This window comes from Vanessa atalanta, chromosome 13, assembly GCF_905147765.1.
Source record: "Vanessa atalanta chromosome 13, ilVanAtal1.2, whole genome shotgun sequence".
Taxonomy (NCBI): domain Eukaryota; kingdom Metazoa; phylum Arthropoda; class Insecta; order Lepidoptera; family Nymphalidae; genus Vanessa; species Vanessa atalanta.
The window spans coordinates 1,101,834-1,125,521 of record NC_061883.1 but is presented as its reverse complement, the minus strand read 5'-3'; the positions used below and the strand labels follow the sequence as shown (position 1 = coordinate 1,125,521).

The following is a 23,688-nucleotide window of genomic DNA, read 5'->3' as shown; positions in this document are numbered from 1 at the left end:
TAATTATTTGTATTAAATCTTGTATGTTATATTTGAACTGGTTCAGTGGAAATTTGTGATATGAATTAAATATAGTTTGCAAATCAAATTTCATATATTTCCTGATCGTATTAGCTGATACAAAAGATATGTAAGATTTTTAGACTATAAAAAGTATTTAGGTCAAGGTTTAATATAAATAAATACATCTTTGAGAAAAAAGGTTGAGGTTTTTCAAATATATTTTGTATTCTTGAAAATCGTAATTAAATATGTAATGAAGAAAGTATTTGAAAAATCCGTTCCTTAAACCTGTACTACATCAAGATCAAGAAATAGCTCGCTCTATTGTGGGTTACCAGCAGCTGGCTTGGTTGCCTTTGTAAGCCTCCTGCGCCTCGAAAGCTCTAACAACACCCTCTGCTCTGGCCGTCTTCGGCAAAGCAAATTAGCGGAAGCATCCTGCTCCCGTACCGCGGCCTTTTTCATTGCAATGTCTATACCATGACCATGGAGACCATCGCCAACGAGCTCTTTTGTCCTCGTTTGTTATCGACCATTCCACATTCTCTGCATTGGAAACTCTTCGTCGTAACCCCGAAACGAGGAGAATATGATGCAAACAGCTGAACAATAATAAACAAACAAGTATTTCGCATACCTAAGCATAAAACCCTGGATCAAGTCCATCACATTCTGGTCTAGACTACTAAATTCTTAAATTAAAATGATACATAAATATTAGGGCGTATAAAATATTTTTTTTGTCATGAAAATTTTCAATCTTTGAGTCGTTGTTACAATATGATGCAGATGTTTATAATTGTATTGTGCCTGTGCGTTATATTATTTGAAGGTATAGAGATTGTTCTTTGTAAACAGACCAAAAGCCATCGCATTAGTATGGCTTCCGTGAATTGCAAATATTATAAAACTCGTTTTTTCGCCGTCGAACAAAGAAAAGAACACCTTTCAAACAAACATTACTACGTTTTCTTTTTATAGCTCGCTATATATTACATTAATTTAATGCAAGCTATGTATAAAGTAATAATTTATTTATAGTTCGCATCGCTCAGAAGCATTTACTGTTTTCATTTCGGTTCGATACCATTCCTAAAGAAATGGTTTTAATTTGAAGTTCAGGTACGAGCAGGTAAACTATTGAATTTGCTTTATTTATTTTTAGACCTCTGTATATTTGTGTATCCATTACGTTTCTTGATTTTTGTCATTCCTTCGTATTCTATAAAATATATTTTATCATATTACAAATTCAGTCGGTTTTATATTCTCCTGAATCATTACAGTATACATATAAATAAATACTAAAATAATATAAAATATACACATAAAATGGCAAGCACAGATTAAATCAAATATTTCGATAAATTACAATGTTACGGAGGAAACTCGTAATAAGATACCAACGACGTCAAGTTAAAAATTACTATATATCATTATCATATAACATCCCACTAGCAGGAGATAAGTATTCTTATAAGGGCACGTCTTGTTCGATATCAAGTTAATTGTCACGTGTGAATCGCTCGCCAGTGTCTGACAAAAAGGTTTTATACGTACTTTTTTTTATCAATTATCAATTAAGGTCCTATACCTTAGAACTGTATAAATATACCTACGTTGAATAAACGTATCGACTTAACATATTATGTTTAATTTATTGGTTAACAGTTGACGTTCGCGGTTTTAGGTTTTGCTCGTAAAATGTAACCAAGTGACAAGGCAGGACACTCTTGGGGTTCAAGCTACGTACCAAATTTGATACAATTTGGTCGTTACTTTCACATTTATAATATTAGTATAGATGGGTGTAGTGTTTGATTTAATACTATTGTAGCGTATTTAGGTGTATGCGTACGTTGAAACGTCTATGTTTTGTCTATGGAATGATTTTGACGTATGACGTACTTTTTTTCTCTCTTCCCTTCTGGTGTGAGCCGCGGTAACGTGTGTTATGTGAGTGCGCCGCGCTTTTGAAATTAGCTTGTGTAACGGACTTATCCTTCTCCTATAATATCACCCATCCCTTTGGCTGTGTTCTTCGAGTGTATGAAGACCAAGGGAGCGCTCCCAAGAAGAACGTGTCTTCACCGAGCCCAGAGTTTTGAGGTAACACCCTTTTATACCAAAAATACAGTCCACTTTTCTCTCGCGCGTACATTTTGGTCCTTCGTAGCCAAATTTGAGATTTAAAATTTAGTGTAAATCGGCGATTTTGTGTGTTTTAAATCGCGTGTTAATACTTCAAAATCATTCCATGGAGAAAAGGATAATACTTTCGTTAGGAGCTAATGTGTAATTTAAAATAGTGTTAATTTTTTATTTCGCTTTACAACATTACGTAATTTATATTAATTGCGTATTATTTGCATTGTAGAAAAGTGTAATTTTACATAAAAATAATTTAGTCGATTATTTTTCGAAGTACCTTCATATTTTGTGATATTGTCGGTCGATGCGCAACCGCACAATATAGACCGGACGCGTCGTGTTATAACGCAGTCGAGTTAAAAAGTTTAGTATTATATTATTTAGTGTCATAATAATTGTGTTTGTTTACTTAGGACAACTTGTTTTTTAGTTTGAATTGAATATAAATCTTATTCCTTAGCTAGTCTCGTGTTTTGTAAAATAATAATTGTATTGTGTTAAATATGGATTTAAATCAATTATTATTTCATAGAAAATTTCTCGTTAAGCAATTAGACCGTATGTTGCATTACGAAAGTTCGGATTTAGTTGATGAGTTCGACGCGAGTTATGGTGATTTAGACTTACTTCGTTCTCAGTTTGAAGAAACACAGACTAAAATCGAATCAACTTTAATATCTCAAAAATTATTTGTAGAATCCGAACAGGAGGAAATCCGTGATAATTTTATGGACAAAGTGATCGACATTCGTGCGAAATATAATAAATTCTTAAAGCGTAAGTCAATTATTGAGCGTAGTGATAGTGATAATAATTCTGAGCGTAAATCTGATTGTGGAAAGTGTAGTGCTCCGTATACAAGTGTTAGGTTACCTAAGCTGCCGTTGTTAACGTTTTCCGGTGAGTATTCAGAATGGTGTAGTTATTTTGATTTCTTTAATTCAACCATAATCGGTAATAATAGTTTATCGGACATACAAAAGTTTCAATATTTACGTGGAAGTTTAAAAGGTGAAGCATATAATTTAATTAAATGTTTATCATTAACATCCGATAATTTTTCTGTAGCCTGGAATTCCCTTGTAGAAAGATACTCCGATAAACGTCGTATCGCAAATAAATATATGGATGAATTGTTGAATTTAACTTCGTTGCGTAGTGACATAGACGTCGAAGGTATGAAACGTTTAAGAAATCATTTGGTAGAAAATTTAAGTGCATTGAAGGCTTTAGGTTTTCCTACCGGTGAATGGAGTTTTTTATTGCTTCACTTAGTGTTAAAAAAATTAGATAGTGAGTCGAGACGTCGCTTTGAATTGTCCTTAGAAAATGATCGCGAATATCCGACATATGTTCAACTTCTAGATTTTTTAGATAAGCAAATACGTGCTTGTGAAGCGTCGAGTCAAGGTTCGATGCGTAGGGTGTTGAGTGTTAAGAGTGCTAGCGGGAATAAGTATGTTTCTTCTTTTACAACCGGATTTAAAAATAATAATAAGTGTGTAATGTGTTATTCTAATCATGAGTTGTATAAATGTTCTAAGTTTTTGCATCTGTCTCCGTATAATAGATCGAAAGTGGTAAAGCGAAATAAATTGTGTTTTTTGTGTTTATCAGGTAATCATGTTGCCTCTGAGTGTAAATCAAACTTTAAATGTGACAAGTGTGTAATGTCACATAATAAACTCTTGCACTTTAAGCAAGATAGTGTGAATGAGAAAGAGTGTTCTCGTGTTCGTGAAAACGAAAGTGGTGTACGGCGAGTGTCTGGCGAGTGTGTGAATGCCAGCGGAGAACAGGCTGTGGTGTCCCTTAAAGGCTCTGTGTGTGCGAGCTCGGGAACAGTTTTGTTGTCCACTGCCGTGGTTCGAGTGAGGCGACGTGACGGCTCCTGCGAGATGGCTCGCGTGTTGTTGGATCCCGGTTCACAGTCGTCGTTCGTAACCTCTAGTTTCATTCGTCGATTAGGCTTACCGATTCGGCAGGTGTGTGTGCCAGTGTGTGGTCTCAGTATGTCTAATGTGTGTAAGGCGAATGGTGTCGTGTCGTGTGAGATACTACCTGAGAATAGTGATGATAATTCTCAGATTGTGTCATGTTTAGTGTTAAATAAAATTACGAACTTTATACCTAATGTTTATGTTCCTATTGAACAGTGGGATCATTTAAAACCATTAAAGCTTGCCGATTCAAAATTTAATATTCCATCTAAGGTTGATATTTTGTTGGGCGCTGAGGTGTTTCCCTCTATCATAAGAGACGGTCGTGTCGTAGGTGCGTGTGGGGGTCCCTATGCTATCAACAGTGTGTTTGGTTGGTTGGTTATGGGAGAGGTGAGAAATAAAAATCTAAAGAACCCGCAGAAGGTATCTATGACTAATTTTATATCTGATGAAAACCTTGATTCAATTTTGAAAAGGTTCTGGGAGATTGAATCAGAACCAGTTGTTGGTTCTTTTTTAAGTCTGGAGGAGAGGCGCTGTGAAGATCATTTTGTTTCAACTCATTCTCGTGAAAAGAATGGGAGATATAGAATTAGACTGCCTTTTAAAACTGATCGACCGGACTTAGGTAATTCGCGGGATATCGCTTTGCGGCGTTTATTAGCTTTGGAAGGAAGGTTCAACAAAAATGAATTATTGAAAAGGGCGTATAGTAATTTTATGAAGGATTATTTGGATTCGGGTCACATGGAATTGGTTAAAAATAATTTGGATGTTCGTTATAGGCCTAACTACATTCCACATCATTGTGTTATAAAAGAGTCTAGTTCAACGACTAAACTACGTGTTGTCTTCGATGGTTCTGCGAAGTCGGGTAATGGCGTGTCGCTTAATGAATGTTTGTTGGTGGGGCCTAAGCTTCAGAAGGATATTGAAACTATTCTTTTGAGGTTTAGGTTACATGAGATAGTTTTTGTAGCGGACATAAAACAAATGTTTCGAGGAATATTGGTAAGCGAAGATGATAGGGACTATCAGCGAATTTTGTGGCGAGATTCATCATTTGATTCGGTTCGTGAATATAGTCTTCGAACGGTCACGTATGGCCTCTCTTCTTCTCCGTATCTCGCAATACGGACCTTGCAACAGCTGGCCTCTGATGAAGGGCACAATTATCCAAATGCTGCTAAGGTTCTTGTTAACGATATCTTTGTCGATGACATCGTGAGCGGAGCAGCAGATTTGAAGTCTGCACTAAAATTAAAGGATGAACTCATAGCTTTATGTTCTCGAGGGTGTTTCGAACTTCGCAAGTGGGCAAGTAACAATCCTTCTGTGTTGATTAATATTCCTGAATGTGATAAGGAACTTAGTGTGAATTTTATTGCAGCAGAAGATGAAAGTGTCATCAAGGTGTTGGGTGTGCAATGGAATCCACAAAGTGATGTGTTCCACTATAATGTTAGACTCGATTCGTGTGAGTGTACCAAACGAGCAGTGTTATCTCAAATTGCTAAGTGTTACGATCCCTTAGGGTGGTTAAGCCCAGTCACATTGTTTGCTAAGTGTGTGATGCAACAATTGTGGGTGCGTGGTTTATCGTGGGATGAACCTTTACCAGTTGATCTTAAAAGGGTGTGGTTACAATATACTAAGGAGTTTTCAGTCTTGTCGAGTGTGAGAATAAATCGATTTGTATCGACGAATGCAGCTTCGATTGAGCTTCATGGGTTCTCAGATAGTTCTGAGCGTGGTTACGCTGCTGTTGTCTACTTTCGGGTTACTGCTGCTAATGGACGCAGTGAGACGTATTTACTTATGTCGAAATCTCGTGTTGCACCTCTTAAAAGGATTAGTATACCACGGTTGGAGTTGTGTGCTGCAGTAATTCTATCTCGTTTGATAAAATATGTTATGAACGTGTTCGAAGATAGAATAAAAATCGATAGAGTTTTTGCGTGGACTGATTCTACTATCGCTTTGTCTTGGATAAAGAGTTCATCTCATCAATATAAAACTTTTGTGGCTAATCGAGCCAGTGAGTGTCAGTGTAATGTTAGTCCTGAAAATTGGTTTCATATTGCTTCGGTTCATAACCCCGCGGACGGTGCTTCACGAGGAATGTTACCCTCAGAGTTACTTTCATACAACCTTTGGTGGCAAGGGCCTCCTTGGTTACGTTTGTCACGGGATCAGTGGCCTGTGTCTATGACTAATGACATAGGGGATAGTGAAGTTAATATTATAAATAGTGAAAGGCGTGTTATTAAAGCTTTTGTTTGTGTGAATGACATTGATTTTGATTTGCTACATAAGTACTCAGATCTTTCTAAGCTAGTGTGTGTTACGGCGTGGTGTTATCGGTTTAAAGTTAATTGTTTAAATGTTGAAAAAACTAAGTGTAATTATATTACAGGGTCGGAGTACAATTTAGCGTTATTGAATTTGATTAAGTTAGTTCAAAGAAATGAGTTTAGCGATGTGTTTAATTGTTTATCAAAAAATAGACCGTGTGCAACTGGTATACAAAGGCTAAAACCCTTTATAGATAGGTCTGGCATACTGCGTGTTGGCGGGCGGTTGTCTAATTCTTCGTTGAATAATGATATAAAAAATCAAATTATCTTACCTAAAAGAAATCATCTTACAAAATTAATTATTGATTATTACCATAAAATCTATTTACATGTTGGTGTACAAACATTACAATATTTATTGCAAAGTATTGGATACTATCAGCTCGTAGTATTGTTTGACAAAGAGTATTTCAGTGTATTACTTGTTTTAGGAATAAGCCGAAAGCTGTGCAACCGCTTTTGGGCGATTTGCCTTCTTTTCGAGTGGATAGGTGTCGTGCTTTTTTACGTGTTGGTATTGATTATTGTGGGCCTTTTATGATAAAACTAGGAACTCATAGAAATGCCAAACTTTATAAGGCCTATGTGTGTTTGTTTGTGTGTACGTGCAATCCACTTATAGTTAGTGTCAGAATTAACAGCTGAAGCCTTTATTGCTGTTTTTAAAACGATTTTGTAACCGTAGAGGTGTGTGTACGTGTATTGTGATTGTGGTCAAAACTTTGTGAAAGCGAGTAAAATGGTATGTGAATTTTGTGTCTTGCATATTTTTTGTAATGTCGTGCAGCGTTATTGGCAACGATGGAGTCAAGAGTATCTCCATACGTTACAACAAAGGTCCAAGTGGACAGAGTCACTGAACTATGTTAAGATAGGCTCATTAGTGGTCCTCAAAGAGGACAATTTACCACCCTTGCAATGGTGTCTCGGTGTTATTGAGAATACGCATCCCGGCAAGGATGGTGTGATTCGAGTGGTTTCTGTGCGCACTGCACAAGGTGTTTGCAAGCGTGCAGTTGTTAAAGTGTGTCCGCTCCCGGACAGTGAATAATATATTTTTGTATTTTAATCAATAATAGTATAGTTTAGTTATAGTGTAGTGTAGAAGCCGTCCGAGTGTTTATATTAGAGTGAGTGACTCTAAGGCGGGCGGTATGTAGCGTATTTAGGTGTATGCGTACGTTGAAACGTCTATGTTTTGTCTATGGAATGATTTTGACGTATGACGTACTTTTTTTCTCTCTTCCCTTCTGGTGTGAGCCGCGGTAACGTGTGTTATGTGAGTGCGCCGCGCTTTTGAAATTAGCTTGTGTAACGGACTTATCCTTCTCCTATAATATCACCCATCCCTTTGGCTGTGTTCTTCGAGTGTATGAAGACCAAGGGAGCGCTCCCAAGAAGAACGTGTCTTCACCGAGCCCAGAGTTTTGAGGTAACACCCTTTTATACCAAAAATACAGTCCACTTTTCTCTCGCGCGTACAACTATGTATGACGAGGAATTAACAACGTGTGGATTTTAAGTCTGAATATTATTTCTTTCAATAGGCTCATATAATCACTTTTGTATTGTCATGATACAGTATTTTTTAAGTAAAGCGTCAAAACGTGTCGATTGCATTTGATTAAAAACAAAATCGACAGAGATTTGGCCTCAGTCTTAACAGCATTTGTAATTATTGTAACGAAGTTCTTTTACGCGGCTTACAGTACAGTGAACTAACAGAAATCGTCACTTAAAAAAAAAAATATATATATATATATATAATTTCATTATTGTTGAATTATTTGTTGTTCAATAAATGTTGGTCCACTAAAATCGAAAATCGTCGATGAGTTCGGACGACGCATATAAAAAACGAATTATACTGACGTCTTGACGTTGGAAACAGTTATTATGATAATAATAATTACCAAGGGATACGTGCATGACATGGCGATAGCGTTCCTAAAGGAGTCGCCTTATAATATCGCTTTCGAATTAATTAATCGGCGAGTTTCGAATATGTTTTAACAGAACTGCTTTCTTATTTGTATTGTTAAACTGGTTTTATTTTGTTTATTTTTGTATAAAAGATATTATGTATTTAATATTGATGTTAAAAATAAGTTGTGCTACTTATTACCTTATTAAAATTATCCAGTCTAGACTAGAGAGTACAGAATATGTGTAATACTAACAAAACCTTTTTTTGTTTTTCGAAAAACAAAAAAAAGGTTTTGTTAGTATTACACATATTCTGTACTCTTGTAAATCATGAAACGAAAATAACGGCAACACAATTTTTATATAATTACTATAGTATTTCGTGTTCATCTAAAGAAAGGAACAATTGTAAACTTGTTAGCTCTATCTTCCTCGCTGATGGTAGTGTTTTGTGGTGGACCGCCTTGTAGGGAACTACAAACTGGTAATACAAAGATTTGCTGAATTCGCGAATTAGCAATTCACAGGTCACGATGGGCAGTGTCAGATCACATGATAAGTTTTATAAGTGATTTTATTTAAACATCAGTATCTTTAGGCAAATGAAATATTTTTTGCCAAAAATCCTTTAATGTAAAATTTACTTGCGTAAAGTACATTTGTTTTGATTGTAATTGCTTGTTTGCCGTTTATTCTTTTGTGATTTGCAGATTCATAGAAATTGGCACCCATTGGGGGATATATCATTATACTTTCTATGAAGCAATAAATAGTTTTTAAAGAACAGCCAAAATCTAATCTCGTTAAAGGTAAAAAGAAGAGGAGAGAGCACGTTAATACCCTACTGCTGGGTTGGACCTTTTCTCCGATTAAGGAAAAGAATTGGAAGTATGCCACGAAGTGAGTCCAGTGCGGAATTTTAACCAACGTAAGCATGTTTTCTCACGACGTTTTCCTTAAACGCCCGACGAGATAAATTATAGACCCAAATTAAGCTCTCAGAAACTCAATGATGTTAATGTGAAAACCCTTTTTTACATCGACGTCGTTGTCTCAGGACGATTGAAGGATTGAAATAAAAATATAAAAAAGCTTTCGCTATTTAGGACTTAGTGATTGGACATACTGGTAATATTTCTTATAGCTGCAATGTCTATGAGCGGTGGTGATCATCAGGTTTCGATCAGGAGAAGATAACCGCTCTCTACCCATTTTAATATATATTTATATATAACAAAGAACTATACGGAACACGCGTACACAAACACACACACAGCGTATTAAAGACCAGCGATAAAGAGAGGACATATTGGCCTAAGAGACCATCATGCAGTTTGCAAGTCGCGGAAAACAAAGTCAGGGACAAATCTCGTCAAATATAATTAAATGAACTTATAGCTCGATAAGTTTTCTTTTTTTATCGTGAAGAAGTTTTGCATTTGCCTTAATGGGTTACGCCTGATGGCGGCGTCGGCGCCTTATGATATACTGTCTATGTGGTTATGACTGATGACAACCGGCCATAGGATTAATTGTAATAACATGAACTTGTCAGAATTGTGAGTTGTGTGAGGTCTCGCCGTCTGGCTTAGATTGCACGTGATTCCTGTTGATCTATATATCATAGGAGAAAATGTTAATTATTTTAAATTTATGTCTGCTGCAATTTACTCTATATGAATAAATTGTGTCTGTCTGTGATTCCAAACTAATTGATAAAAAATAATATTTTTATTTATTTATTTATTTATTTATTTATTTATTTATTTATTTATTGGGAAACAAACAGTATTACAACCAATCAATTGAAAATAATTCATACAAAAATAAATACATAGACCAATTAAGTTTCCACCGATTACAAGTTCATTTGGAGCTAAGAAGAATAAAACGTATAAACACACGTTGGCCAAAATATAAAATAACAGATTAAAATTAAAATATAAAAATTGATGACATTGAGCAAAATAATAATATGATCAATGAAAATTAAGACAATTAATTAAAAAAAAAAAATCATGAGTTAAACATAAATTATTAAAAAGAAAAAAAAATAATTACAATTTACAGGCATTACTAATTTCTTTTTTTAATTTTTTTTTTGTACACATTGTAAAATCTATATTGGAAAAACATTTATTATATTTATCACAGGTACGGAAAATAAAAGTATTTTGAGCATATTTGGTTTTTGTGATAGGTAAATGAAAAAGGGACTGATGACGCATATTAATTTTAGGACATCTAAAGCATATATTTTGTAACAGATAGGGTGAATCTACAAAATTTTGAAGTATCTTAAATAAAAACAATTGATCTCTCTCCATGCGACGGTATTCTAAAGACGGAATGTGTGAAAAATCCTGATTTTGCGGCAAAAACTTATAACTCAAATGTTTAATAAATTTGCGTTGAATTTTCTCTAATTGCATAATATGGCATTTATAAAAGGGATTCCAAGCAGTTGAACCATATTCGAGGACCGATCTAACAAACGAATTATATAAAAGTATTAAAGTATTTAATACTTAAATTTTAATTACTATTATTAATATTACGAATGCAAATAAGTATAGTAGAAAATTTAACGCAAGGAAAACCACGGATCATACCTAACGTATACTAATATTATAACTGCGGAAGTAACTCTGTGCGTCAGCCTGTCTATCACGCATTCACGGGGAACCACTGAACCGAATTTGGTGAAATTTGGTTTGAAACGTAAACCCCAAGAAAGGAAATAGGCAACTTTATACCCAACACTTGGTGATCAACCACTAACACGAAAATGAAGCCGCAGGTGATAACTAGTCGGTCATAAAGTATAACAAAGCTTCACACTATGTGTCCTTCTAGTATGTATTGGATGGTTAAGAAAACTAAGACTATATCAATGTACCTACTGCATAAACAATTATATAAGAAATTATCTATCAATTGAATAAGAAATTTGTGAGAATGGATGTGGATGGATATAGAGGTAGGGGACGACCAAAGAAACGATGGATGGATTGTGTGAAAGACGATATGGTTAAAAATAATGTTACAAAAAGATGACGTCCGACAGAGAAGTATGGAAGAAGAAGACATGCTGCGCCGACCCCAAGTAAAATTGGGATAAGAATATTGTCAAGAACATCTGTTGTAAAAGCATACAATACAATAATCATACAAGCATACATAAGGATTCAACGAAAAAAGGAACAAGCAGTACAGACTGCGTATATACCTATTATACCCGTATATATATTAATATATATATATAACCTATGTATAAATTAATTACTCTGTACGTTATTCTACTAAACAACAATGATTTATATGATATTTTTTCCAGTTTAAGAATGAATAAACAATGTAATTAGAGATATAATAACATCAACAACTCAGGTCCCATGGTTGGCTGGGCATTGCCACTATAAGATTCAAGAGTTAAGTAATTTTAACCACTCTTAATATTGCAAATGCTCAACCAAAGAGCTAAGATGTAACGGCTGGCTGGCAGACTATATGATGAGTAGGTACTCATCGTATTCATGGGTAGGTACCCAGGCGAGCTTGCACAAATCCCTTCAGCAAGAAGATAGGGTTTATGCAAAGTGTTTGTTACTTAACTATTCAGAGGTGGCTAAAGGTGATATCAGATATATTCACCGTTTTTGTTTCGACGTGAATCGCCTACGGATTACCCGCCTCTGCAGGCCTCCAATAACTATGGGTATGGTATGGGTGACGCATAAGGCGGGAGAAGCTAATAGTGCCAATGCCTTCTCCCTAGTGCTCTTCAGTGAAGCAGGTCAGCAGAGACTTCCGCTTGGTGACCTGCTACGTCATAACATTTTCGCAGAAAGAAGCCACCTCTTTCCAGTGCCTCTTGCTACCAACCGTGCTATTTATCATGCTAGGTAGCCAGAGGTCTCAGTCAATAATAGCCAACAAGGTATTGGGCCCCCGAAGTGAAACATCTCATCAGTTATGGCGCATCGAGACTCATTCACACTGAAAAATGTTCAGTACAGTGAACATTCATTCTCATACCGATTGCCAATACCTTACATTGTTGAATCGGTTCAGCCATTAATTCATTTGCCACTTTTGTTTCATTCTTTTGTTTCGACGTGTCACTTTGATTGAAAGGACAAGGAACGCAAAAAAAAACCGCCTGATTCCACATGTACATTCTTACGGATTATCCAGTAAATATTGTTTATGGGATGATTAGTAAACAATGCAGTGTCTTCTTCTTTCGAATATCAAATCAATGATGACAAAAACAGATAAATCAGTGTTTAACATAACTGTCTTTTAAAAATGTTTATAAGTAAAGTCGTTGAACTTGAATTCATATCAAGATGAATGTTGGAGGTATAATAAAATGTTCTAAGAACAAAGAGCCCAAGTTATGTTTCGTAAATTCAATTTGAATTTAACGATCGTTTTTCCGTTTTATCTGAAACGTCTTTTCTCTTTAAATTAAATCCTTTAAATTGAAATACAATTTCAATTTAACGACCGTTTTTTCCGTTTTGTCTGAAAGTCTTGCATCTTTTCTCTTTGAATTTAATCCTTTTTTAATGTACGTTTGCAACAACCTGACTTTTACTAGTTTATTAAAAACGAGTTCCGAGTGAAATGGAAGAGCAAATGTCAATTGGATATCACATGACCGTGACAGCAGGGGCAATAACCATTGAAAGCAACTATGAGTCAGATACCTGGTAGTGCTTAGTACGTCGTAATAAGGATTAAATTGTAATAACATCTGACGTCCATATATGGCTTGTACGATAGGGTTGTCACAAGGACGAGAATGCGAAAAAAATGACTAGTAGAGTAGTACCTACTGTTTTAATAATAGTCCTATAATGGAATGTGTGTGAATAAGTACCATAATTATATTTTATGTTAACTTGTCAACTGCCTTGAAATAAAAAATAAGATGACAAAATTTGGGGACATTTTTGTAGACAATATTTTTTTTTTAATAAATTAAAATAGCAGAGGAGCAAATTAGCCGCCTAATGGTAAGTAATCACCTTCGCCCATAGACATTGGCACTGGAAGAAATATTATGCATTTAATACATCATCAACGCGCCAGTAATCTTGGGAATTAAGATGTTATATCCCTTGTGCCTGTAGTTACGTTGTCTTACTCAATCTTCAAATCGGAACACAGCAATACTAAGTTCTTTGCCGCTAGAATATGAGATGAGTGGATAACTAACCTAACCTACCCAGTCGGGCTTGCATAAAACCCTACAACTAACGTGGTTTTTTTTGTATTTAAATATATAAATCACGTTTTACCACTGAGGTTACCGACAGTAGGTATTAATGTAAAACATATCTTGATAAAATATTTAATTTATTCTGTAAATGTATGTGTAATTAGTGTCGTTGAATTTTAAGCACAAGTTGTATACGTTCGTAGAAATTAATCGTAATAAGGCTGCTGATAAAACGTGCGGCATAATGTAATTGGTAACTATTTATTGGATAATACAATTATTCACTATAAGTGAGTGTATGTGGAATTTCTGGCAGAGTACCAGACAGCCCAAATGCCATTAGTCTATATTATTTTCTAATCATAGCACTTAGATATCCAAATTACTTCCTTCAATTTTACTCTAAAAAAGCCATGCCCCAAAAAGCAGGCGTTAGTCAGTATATCATAATGGTTGGGAACCCTATTGTACGAGAGCGTTGATGCGCCTGCGCACGCGACCTATAATTACCAATGCGCACTTTGTTGGATAACGCTAAGACATAAGATGCTGTTAATTGTTTTTGTCATTTGTGTAATTATAGCGCTGATATGATGATTAGATACAATGTATTAATGATCTTGATCGTTGCGACTTAGTATACAGCAGTATCATTTTTGTTTTTAATTATACTCCCGTGTCGTTTTTTTTTTTATTGGGGTTCTGGTTAAGTTGCCAGAGTTTTAAATAATTTAAAGAAGTTTAAACTTTTAATATTGTTTTATACTCAGCTTAAGTTTTTTTATGATCATGAGATTTTCATTTTGAAATGTGTACATGAAATTGACTCAATAAATAATTATTTTGTAGTAATTTTTAAATATGGTAATCAAATTGAAATAAATTAGTTTCCGGCCATGATTACGTCTACGTTTGTAGAGGGGCAATATTAGGTACCATATATCCTTTGTGCCCCTGACAATGTATAAACAAATTTCTTGCTGATCTTAGAGTGTTTAAAACGTGAAAGCGTAACAAATAAACGAACTTACATTCGCACCTATATTATTAGTTAGGAAGATAGAATAATCAATAAGGTTGAAACCGAAAATATCGGTTAGGTTAGGTTTTATATATAAAAAAAAAATTATATGTAAAACCTAACCTTAACTGTATTGACGCATTCGTAGTTTTTTTGCTGCGGTGGCGTTAATACGTAAGTACCCTTGAAAGATATGGCGTATCATTTAATTTTGAATGTCGCAATTACAATAGACAAGTTTGATACACAACTATGCACGTCTACAGAACACCTGCGCCGCTGGACACGAACTATTCCGAATGACTTTTGGAATTCAATGAAACATACGTGTTTTTAATTGAAATTACATACATTAATGCGCACGAGTCTACTCATCAAAAGCGATTCCCATGTAAAGTAACAGTTCAGAAACTAAAATTACGTCCGTTAGTACCTACGTGAAGATAAACATTATTATATATGTATATAATAATGTTTATCTTCACGTATTATTATAGATTATTTTGATAGAATTTGCGATAAACATACTATTAATAAAGGATCAAGTTTCGTTCGTTTATTATTTTTCGTTTCATATAAAAACTACTAATAATATACATATTGATTTCATATTATTTTAGGTTATTTTCCGGGTGAATATAAGCTGTATAGTATATTTATAAGTCAAATATTTGTTGAGATATAGTTTGCAGAGAAAACTGTTGGTCCAGGCGCTTTCAAAGCGCAAACTGTCAAAAGTATAACAAACGAAGACATACAAGACCTTTGTATGAACGATTTCTACGTCTCCAAAAGGTTTAGAACGTTTTTTGTAAATGTGCTGCTATACTTACGTGCATTTAAATTGTCTCTGTGTGTGCAGACCCCTATGCGCGGCGTTTTTTTGCGTTTTTATTTTGTTTTGTTTGCGTACAGATCTTTTTTTGCGTCTTAAATATAATAGACACAGTAAATAAAGTTTTATATTAATGTCTGGTATGATGAACTGCCCCCACGAAGGTATGGAGCAAACGATTTTGTCGGAAATGTGTGAAAATAGGGCATGGTGTTCGTATCGGCTGTTAGCTATCGTCTTCCGACGTCGGATCGGATATTGTAAAAACGCTCTTACAGATAGTCCGTAATCTATGTACATAGTCTTTTCCATTCAAAGAAGGAATGAAGATAAACAAACCATAGATTTACATATTCCATACAATTTCCTAATAGCTGAACTATATTGTGAATTCCTAGCAGTTCTTCATTAATGTATCGCATTTTATAATTCAACAGTATTCCACTAAACTACTTATACCCACTATAATTTTACTGCCAAATTTCCGATAGCAGATTCGTCGACGTTCAAAGCGGTTTTTTTTTCGCAAATCCATAATCATAGATAGATTATTCAAGCTCTTGACCTTGTTGTTTATTTTGCTTTTGTCCTCTTCTTGCATAGACTATAGATGTTTTTTTTTTTACTTTATATAACATGTATTTCATATACAAATAAAAAATAACGACATCGAACCGAAACGAAAAATAACGAAGGAACGTATTAAATTTATGGGTTTTGTGCAGATAAATATTGTCTTTTACACTTTTTAATTCGAACTAGTAGTTTTAGAGATATTATAAGATATTTTTTATAAAGGCGTGCAAAAATACGAGTATTTTGTTGTACGATGTATTTGCTGTTCGGGCAAATATGTAGGTTGGCGATTGTTTTTATCTTATTAGTAAAGAAACATCACAGGATAACATACTTATTCAAAAGTGCGACGCCGGGAAGGATAGATAGTTATTATTAGCAACTTATATTCGGTGAACAAGTTAGTTTGTTAGTTTTCGACTGCACTAAGTCCATGCATCCTAAGTCCTCATATACCTCTACTATGATAAGATTTTTTCGTTTTTATAAAAAGGTTTCTAAGACTTTTTTTCTCTTTGTCTATTTATAATTTCAAATGTTATCGTAGAAAGACATTAATAGGTCTGTTAAGACTTATTATACAACCAGTTTTAGTCGACGGCTTCGCCCGTGTGTCAGAGGATTCAATTAGGTTGTATTTTCCAAGATATAAAGTAAGCTATTCCTTACTGTAAGCTAACTTTGTGACAAATTTCATTCAGATCCGTTTAGCGGTATAAAGTTCTATTCAAACTTTCGCAATTATAATATTATTAAAATTACTTAGATAATTATATTTTGAAGATTTCATTGATTTCCATATATTTGTATGTATTTTATAGCTATTTCATTTGAGAAATACAGCAACTACTGATTTCCCTCCCGGTCCTTCTCGGTTCAATCTACATTCTAAAGTGGATAGTAGACTAGTAGACGTTTCTGTTTGAGTCAAATGTCAAGTCAAGTGCTTATACGACTTGAATAAAGAATATTTTTATTTTGATTGTTATTTTCAATACTTTATTGTAACCAATCGACGTCGATTGCTACGTTGTTAAAAAAAAGTCCAAAAGCAATAAAAATGTAAATATTTCGAAGTTTCTTTTTTATAGTCTTACTAAAAAAAAATGATTCTAAACTCCTGATCATTCAACGTGTTTGCCGTAACGCACTTATCACAATCACACTGAATCCCACTGAATTTGCTAGATAGCAATCCCTAACTCAGTTCTTCGCCATCAAATCTGGTTTTTCTTTTATAACACTCGCGAATTATCATGACCAGTGGGGTAGTCTCTTAGAGTTTGCTTTATAAATAAGTTCAGTAAATATAACTTTTATTTATATTTAAATACGGACATCCGGTTCTTTCAAGTTATCATGGACAAGTTTAGTATCATTACATCGTTTAAACGAGTATACTCTTAAATTAAATAATCTTGTTTTAGTTGTACTCTCTTTAAGCACCTTCATGGAGGAGCCGTGTATCTTAAGTGGTTTTTGCGTTGAGTTCATCTCTACTTTTATTTTCTCAATTGGAATGCTTTTCTTTTAAATAACAAATGTAAGTGTATTCTGTTCTTTGATTTTTTTTTAAATTAAATGCTAATATGCTATAGTGGTAACAACACGGTTTTTAAAAATGTCAACGAACAAAAAAGTAAATTAACGGTTTACATATCGTCGTTTGGCATTCAGAAGCGCGAATGTGAAAATATTGTTTTTTTTTTCTTATTTATTATTTAGATAAATACTATCGATATAAGAAGAAAAAAAATGCAATATTTTCACATTCGCTCTTCTGAATGCCAAACGACGATATGAGGTATTTCTTTATATGTGCTTAATTAATAGTTTCAACTCGATCTCGCTTCAGGTGTTAATATTAAAACATCGTAAGTTATATCGTTTACATATAAAAGCACCCGACTCGGCATAGTAGCGTTGTAGAATTAACATTGAATCTTACTCTTAATCTATACTAATATTATAAATGCGAACGTAACTCGGACATTTTGTCGCACTTTCACGGTCATACTATCGGACCAAATTTGACGTTTAAACCCTAAGAAAGGACATAGTCTCTTTTTATGCCATAGTACTGATAATCAACCCTTAAAACGACAACATGTTCAATCTTAATAAACGGTATTCTATTTTCTAATTTAATAAATGATGTCTGTAGCTCATTGACGATCCTCACCTGCCTCTCTGTGGTAACAAGTTCCAAAAGTAAAATTAAAATTCAAGTACGATATGTATAATAGTATATACTTTTAAATAAATTAATTCAAAAACAGACTGAATTGGAATCTGGTTCCTATAACACATAATATGATCATAGATAAGGCGCCAGTTTGTTGATGAATAAATTTATTATATTTCAATAGATTTACTTAATTTTATTTTTTTCCGAATTAACGTATTTTGTATATGTATATAAAAAAATTGCATGAATTTGTCAGCGATATACTTACTTATTATAAAACCATTTCCAAGAGGTTAGGTTTGGCAGCCATTTTTATCATATAGTACATAAATAGACTGAGTTTCAAGGCTTGTACCTAATAAGCGGAATACGAGCAAAAATTACTATGATGATAATTATATTTTAAACTTAGTTTAGTTATTGATATGAGTCTGCTGCGACAATATTAAACATTCCCTATTAATTTGAGGCGTTATATTTTTGGCATTTTTGTAATTGAATAAGAATATTACAGCTTTTTTGTTTGTAACTAACAAAACCAGTATATAAATATATTTGACTGCTTTATGAGTCCCAGCTGAATTGTAGTATGTTTTCAAATAGATATATATATATATATATATATATACTATTCTGTAAGTATTTTAACTATAATATTTTTTCAATTCCTGTAAATCAACGCGTTGATGATCTTTGCGGTTATAGAGTCAGTTTTATATAGTAATTGGTGTCTGGTTGCGTATAAATCGTATTAATATTTGAATAATCGTCTAGATTAAAAAAAAAAAAAACTATCATATATGTTAAAGATATATATGTAAATCGTGATATCAACGGTCTAATAATTTTACTTTTTTTAACCTTACTTATTAGTGTTTGTCTAAGTATATCGTATAATTCTGTATAACGAAATAATGGATCTGAATATATTAACATGAAGATCTAAAGCTACCACCGGGACCCAAAGAAGTATCAAGAAGAATCGACTAGAACCTCATTAGTTGTTCTTTTTCACAAATGTTATAAATTATTTACAATTAAAGTTGTAGTTATATACTGGAAACTCAAGACTAATAACTCCACGCTTTCATCTATATATATTCATGTATTGTGTAAAAAGTATTATCTATAATGGTTTTTTTTAAAACATTTTTAATCTATATATCTGTAGATTTGCTCGCCATTAAACAAATGTACGTTAAATTTGTTTCAAAGCTTCGTTTTCGTGGCGGCGGAATAAAATTCGTTCGATATAATTTCGCATTGCGTCGTTTCGCTGCTTCTTAGCCTTATCTATTCGGGTTTCTATCTTAGAATAATATCACTGTAATTGTTCGACTAGTTGTGTTTAATTACGCGTCTGACAATATTTTAACGCGTAACGTGAAAATTTTTACAAATTGATTGAATATGTTAACTAATTTGCGTTTAACGAGTATGTTTTCCGGTACCCATTCCGATCTATTCATAACATAATTAAGAGTTATTTAAGAATCTTTCAGTGTATGATTATCAATATAAAACTGATAAAATCTGATAATATGTTTGGTTTAGATATTAAAATAACTTGTGAGGGAATCACAGAGTGATCTTCAAATTTTTTTTGAACGTTTGCCAATAAAATTGTACTAATCATAGATATGCTATTATTAAGAAAACCGCAGTCACTTGAATTTTATCGCCATAGTTGTATTTAAACTAAAGAACAGACTCTAAAACGCGATTACCTATATAGCTGTCTCGTTGGTCTTATGGCTCGACATAAGGCCACATATCCCGAGATTCTAGATTCAAGCCCCATAGAATTATTAGAAAGACGGAATAGAAAACCACCACTTTGTGCTTTATAGTGTTTTATATGTCCTGGCTGGTCTCAAACGAGATTGACCTTGACCCTGGCGGAAATCGGACAAACGATATCATCACCTTTATAAATCTGTATATGATACATACGTAAATGGCATTTTTCTGACTGACAGCTTTAATTATATGCCACAGCCTTGAACTTGGCACATACCATTTTCTATTTAAAAAAGGACATTTGAACTTGTAATTGAAGGTCTACTAATATGTTTTTTTTAACCTTCCGTGGGGTTTTCTAGAGAACTCATATGATAAAGGAAAGATACAATGTTAGGAGACATTTGTCAGTTTCTTAAAAACGAGATCATTATATAATCAAGACTTTAAGAATGTATATTATTTTAATAAGCTATAAAGTTCAATGACCTTCACGTTTTACGCCCCCTGAGATCCTTATCTACGTATATTTTAGTAGGATTTATGTGTGTGTGTTGTTTCCACATAATATCTTCAATACAGATTATGATAATTTACATTTTGAGGAGCATACGCGGCAAAGTTACATCGTTGACTGAACTGCTTATACAGTTATATATATTTATGAAACTGTAACTGAAAATCCATAAGTGCATGAATTCTGTGTGTGGCTGTAAATTCTTGGAATTGAACTCCGGGTCGTGCGAATAAAATGTTATTGTGTTTTCTGTTAATAAATTGTCTATATTATTATTTTATTTAATTATCTCGAATATAACCCGACGTTTGGAAGTTGGTACCCATGTCCACACATATTCTACCGGCAAACAGCCACACTGATTATGGCAGTGTTCCAGTTGTCAGTGTAACTACAGGCAGAAGATCATAACACCTTAGTTACTAAGATTGGTAGGGCATTTTCGATGTAAAGAATGGTGCCAATTTCTTTGGGCTTTGTTGACCACTGATGATATCAGTGGTATGAGTATTTGTCTCCGTAGGTAGGAGGTACCTCTAGTATACAAAAAGGTACCAATTCTTGAATACCAGTCAATTGGAGCATGAAATGGGAATTTCACAAACAAAAGTCTTTTGGGAGCGTGAAATGGGAATTTTATACGGTGCGTTTTAACTTTGCCGATTAATAAACTAAAATGTTAGGAAAAAAAAACATTAATTAATATGGCATATTACTCAATTAAATTACATAGGTGAAGAAAAAGTGTGGAGTTAGTATTCGTTGATTTTCATACATGATATATAAAATTAATTGTATTTAATTACCGTACTAAGGAACTTTTTATATTTCTTAGATTATAGTTAAAGTTTTCTCTTATATTCTTTAGTTACACATATAAATATAACTGTTTATCCTTTATGATTTGCTCAATGTGATGGAACTTTGCTGAGGTATTCGGCGTAAGTTAACAAATAATTTGGCCCAAAAATATGTTTTCATTTTCATTAAATAGTTATTCGGACGGTCAAATGGGAAACCTGATGGTAACCCGCATAAAGACATTGGCGCCTCAAAAAAATCCTTACATCTCCAATGCACCACCGACCTTGGGAACTAAGTTATTATGTCCCAAACCTCAAACCGAAACACAAAAATACAAAGAATTGCTGCTTGGCGGTAGAAAATATGACAAAAGCCTACCACTAAGTATCGTTGGCTTTTTTTTTCTTTTTCGTTCAATGTATAGTTTATTCCAATTGAAGTAGGAACAAAGATAAACAAACCCTAGATTTACGTATTTCATGCGAATTTCTTTTTACTCAGCTATACTGTGCACTACTAAGAGTTTATGATTAATATATCTTTATTTATAATTACTATTACACTTAATTCTTATATCAATATTTATTATACTTCCAAAACAGTTTCCTCGATGTTCAAAACGTCATTTTTTGCAAATCAGTAGTGAATATCATAGATTAATCGAGCTCTCGACCAATGATATCACATCAATTTGCTGTCAAATGGTGTTTATTTGGCTTTTATCATCTTATGGCTGGAATAGAGTATTAGCATTTTATAAAGATGGTTCGAGTAGCTAGTAAATATAATAACCAAACAATTAGTAGGTAATTACAATTAAAATGGGTAGATGTTTAACACGCTATTTTATACTTGGGCCGATATGAGTCATGGCAAATATTTGGTCGCTCAATATCACTAACGATAAGAATGTTATTTGACTACCTTTATTAAATTTGAATATTACGCATTTAACAACGTTTGTTTTATAATTATGGTATATTTCACTATGTTTTTTTTTTAATAATCTTAACGCGATTAGAGACGATTTATTTGATCACATTAAACGCTATATTGGTATTTTTTTTAGTAGCTTTAGATCTTTAGATATGATCCAGTGGCCAGTTTAAATTGTTCCAGATCTTGAGTATTATCATTTGGTATTTTTTTAACTTATCATTTGGTATTTTTTTTAGTAGCTTTAGATCTTTAGATATGATCTAGTGGCCAGTTTAAATTGTTCCAGATCTTGAGTATTATCATTTGGTATTTTTTTAACTTATCATTTGGTATTTTTTTTAGTAGCTTTAGATCTTTAGATATGATCTAGTGGCCAGTTTAAATTGTTCCAGATCTTGGGTTGGTGGAATGCAAATGTGGCAGATTTTCATTGAAATTAGACACATGCAGGTTTCCTCACGATGTTTTCCTTCACCGTCGAGCACGAGATGAATTATAAACACAAATTAAGTACCTAAAAATTCAGTGGTGCCTGCGTGGGTTTGAACCCGAAATCATCGGTTAAGATGCACGCGTTCTAACCACTGGGCCATCTCGGCTCTTCGGTTAGTGAGTTGTTTGTGGTGAACTTGTAGTCCCAGATCCTAAATCTCATTTTTATTCTTTTCTGTGAGACCGACAGAAGACGTAGACAGTATTTGAGTAGTATATGTGAGCTATATAATAAATTAATTGCACACTGCAACTTGCGTAGTTGGATAGTGGATTGCGCTCTGTCAGAATTGTCTTAGTGAGATAGGTATAAAGTAACCAATCGTTATTATAATTGTAACTTATTAACTAATTGCAAACAAGTAATATGTGGTTTGCTTCAACGCACAAATGTATTTTTGACAACTTTTTTTTTATAAATTGTTTATAAAATAAATAAAATTTATTTATAAATAAATTTTTTACATTGAATTTTTGTCGTTCCAGTAGGCGAAGAAAAACGCGAAACTTCATTTTAATAATTAAATCCTAGTGTTTAATTAAAAAAATAGAGGATACTTTGTAGCTTTACTAAAATGTTTAATAACGTTATCTTTGTATAATCTAACCAAACATCGACAGAATTTAATTCGTAAACTCAGTGGAGCTTGCCCGGATTAGAACGATCTTGGTCTTTAAATCCGACGACTTCAATGCAATGTGCTATTTGTGTACAACGTAATATACGATTCTAATTTAATTTAATATTGAATAAACAACAATTACAGACAAGCGCAGCCAACTAAATCCAATTTTATCACTAATTCATATTATCTTAAGGTAAAAAAAAGTTAAAAGCAAAAAAATTAAAACGACTCATGTGAGAAATTACTCGACCACGGTGTATTTTTAAAAGTGTTTTATAGGTGGTAGGCTTTGTGTAGCCTGTACCCCGCTTAGTATGTAACGTCCACGTAATTATTATTG

At 33.5% G+C, this 23,688-nt stretch overlaps 1 protein-coding gene across 1 annotated transcript in view; it reads left to right on the top strand.

The window, feature by feature from the left end:
* LOC125068004 (E3 ubiquitin-protein ligase Ubr3) overlaps positions 1-23,688 on the top strand; it is a 69,758-nt gene that overhangs the window by 12,695 nt on the left and 33,375 nt on the right. The gene's annotated exons all lie outside the window — the stretch shown is intronic.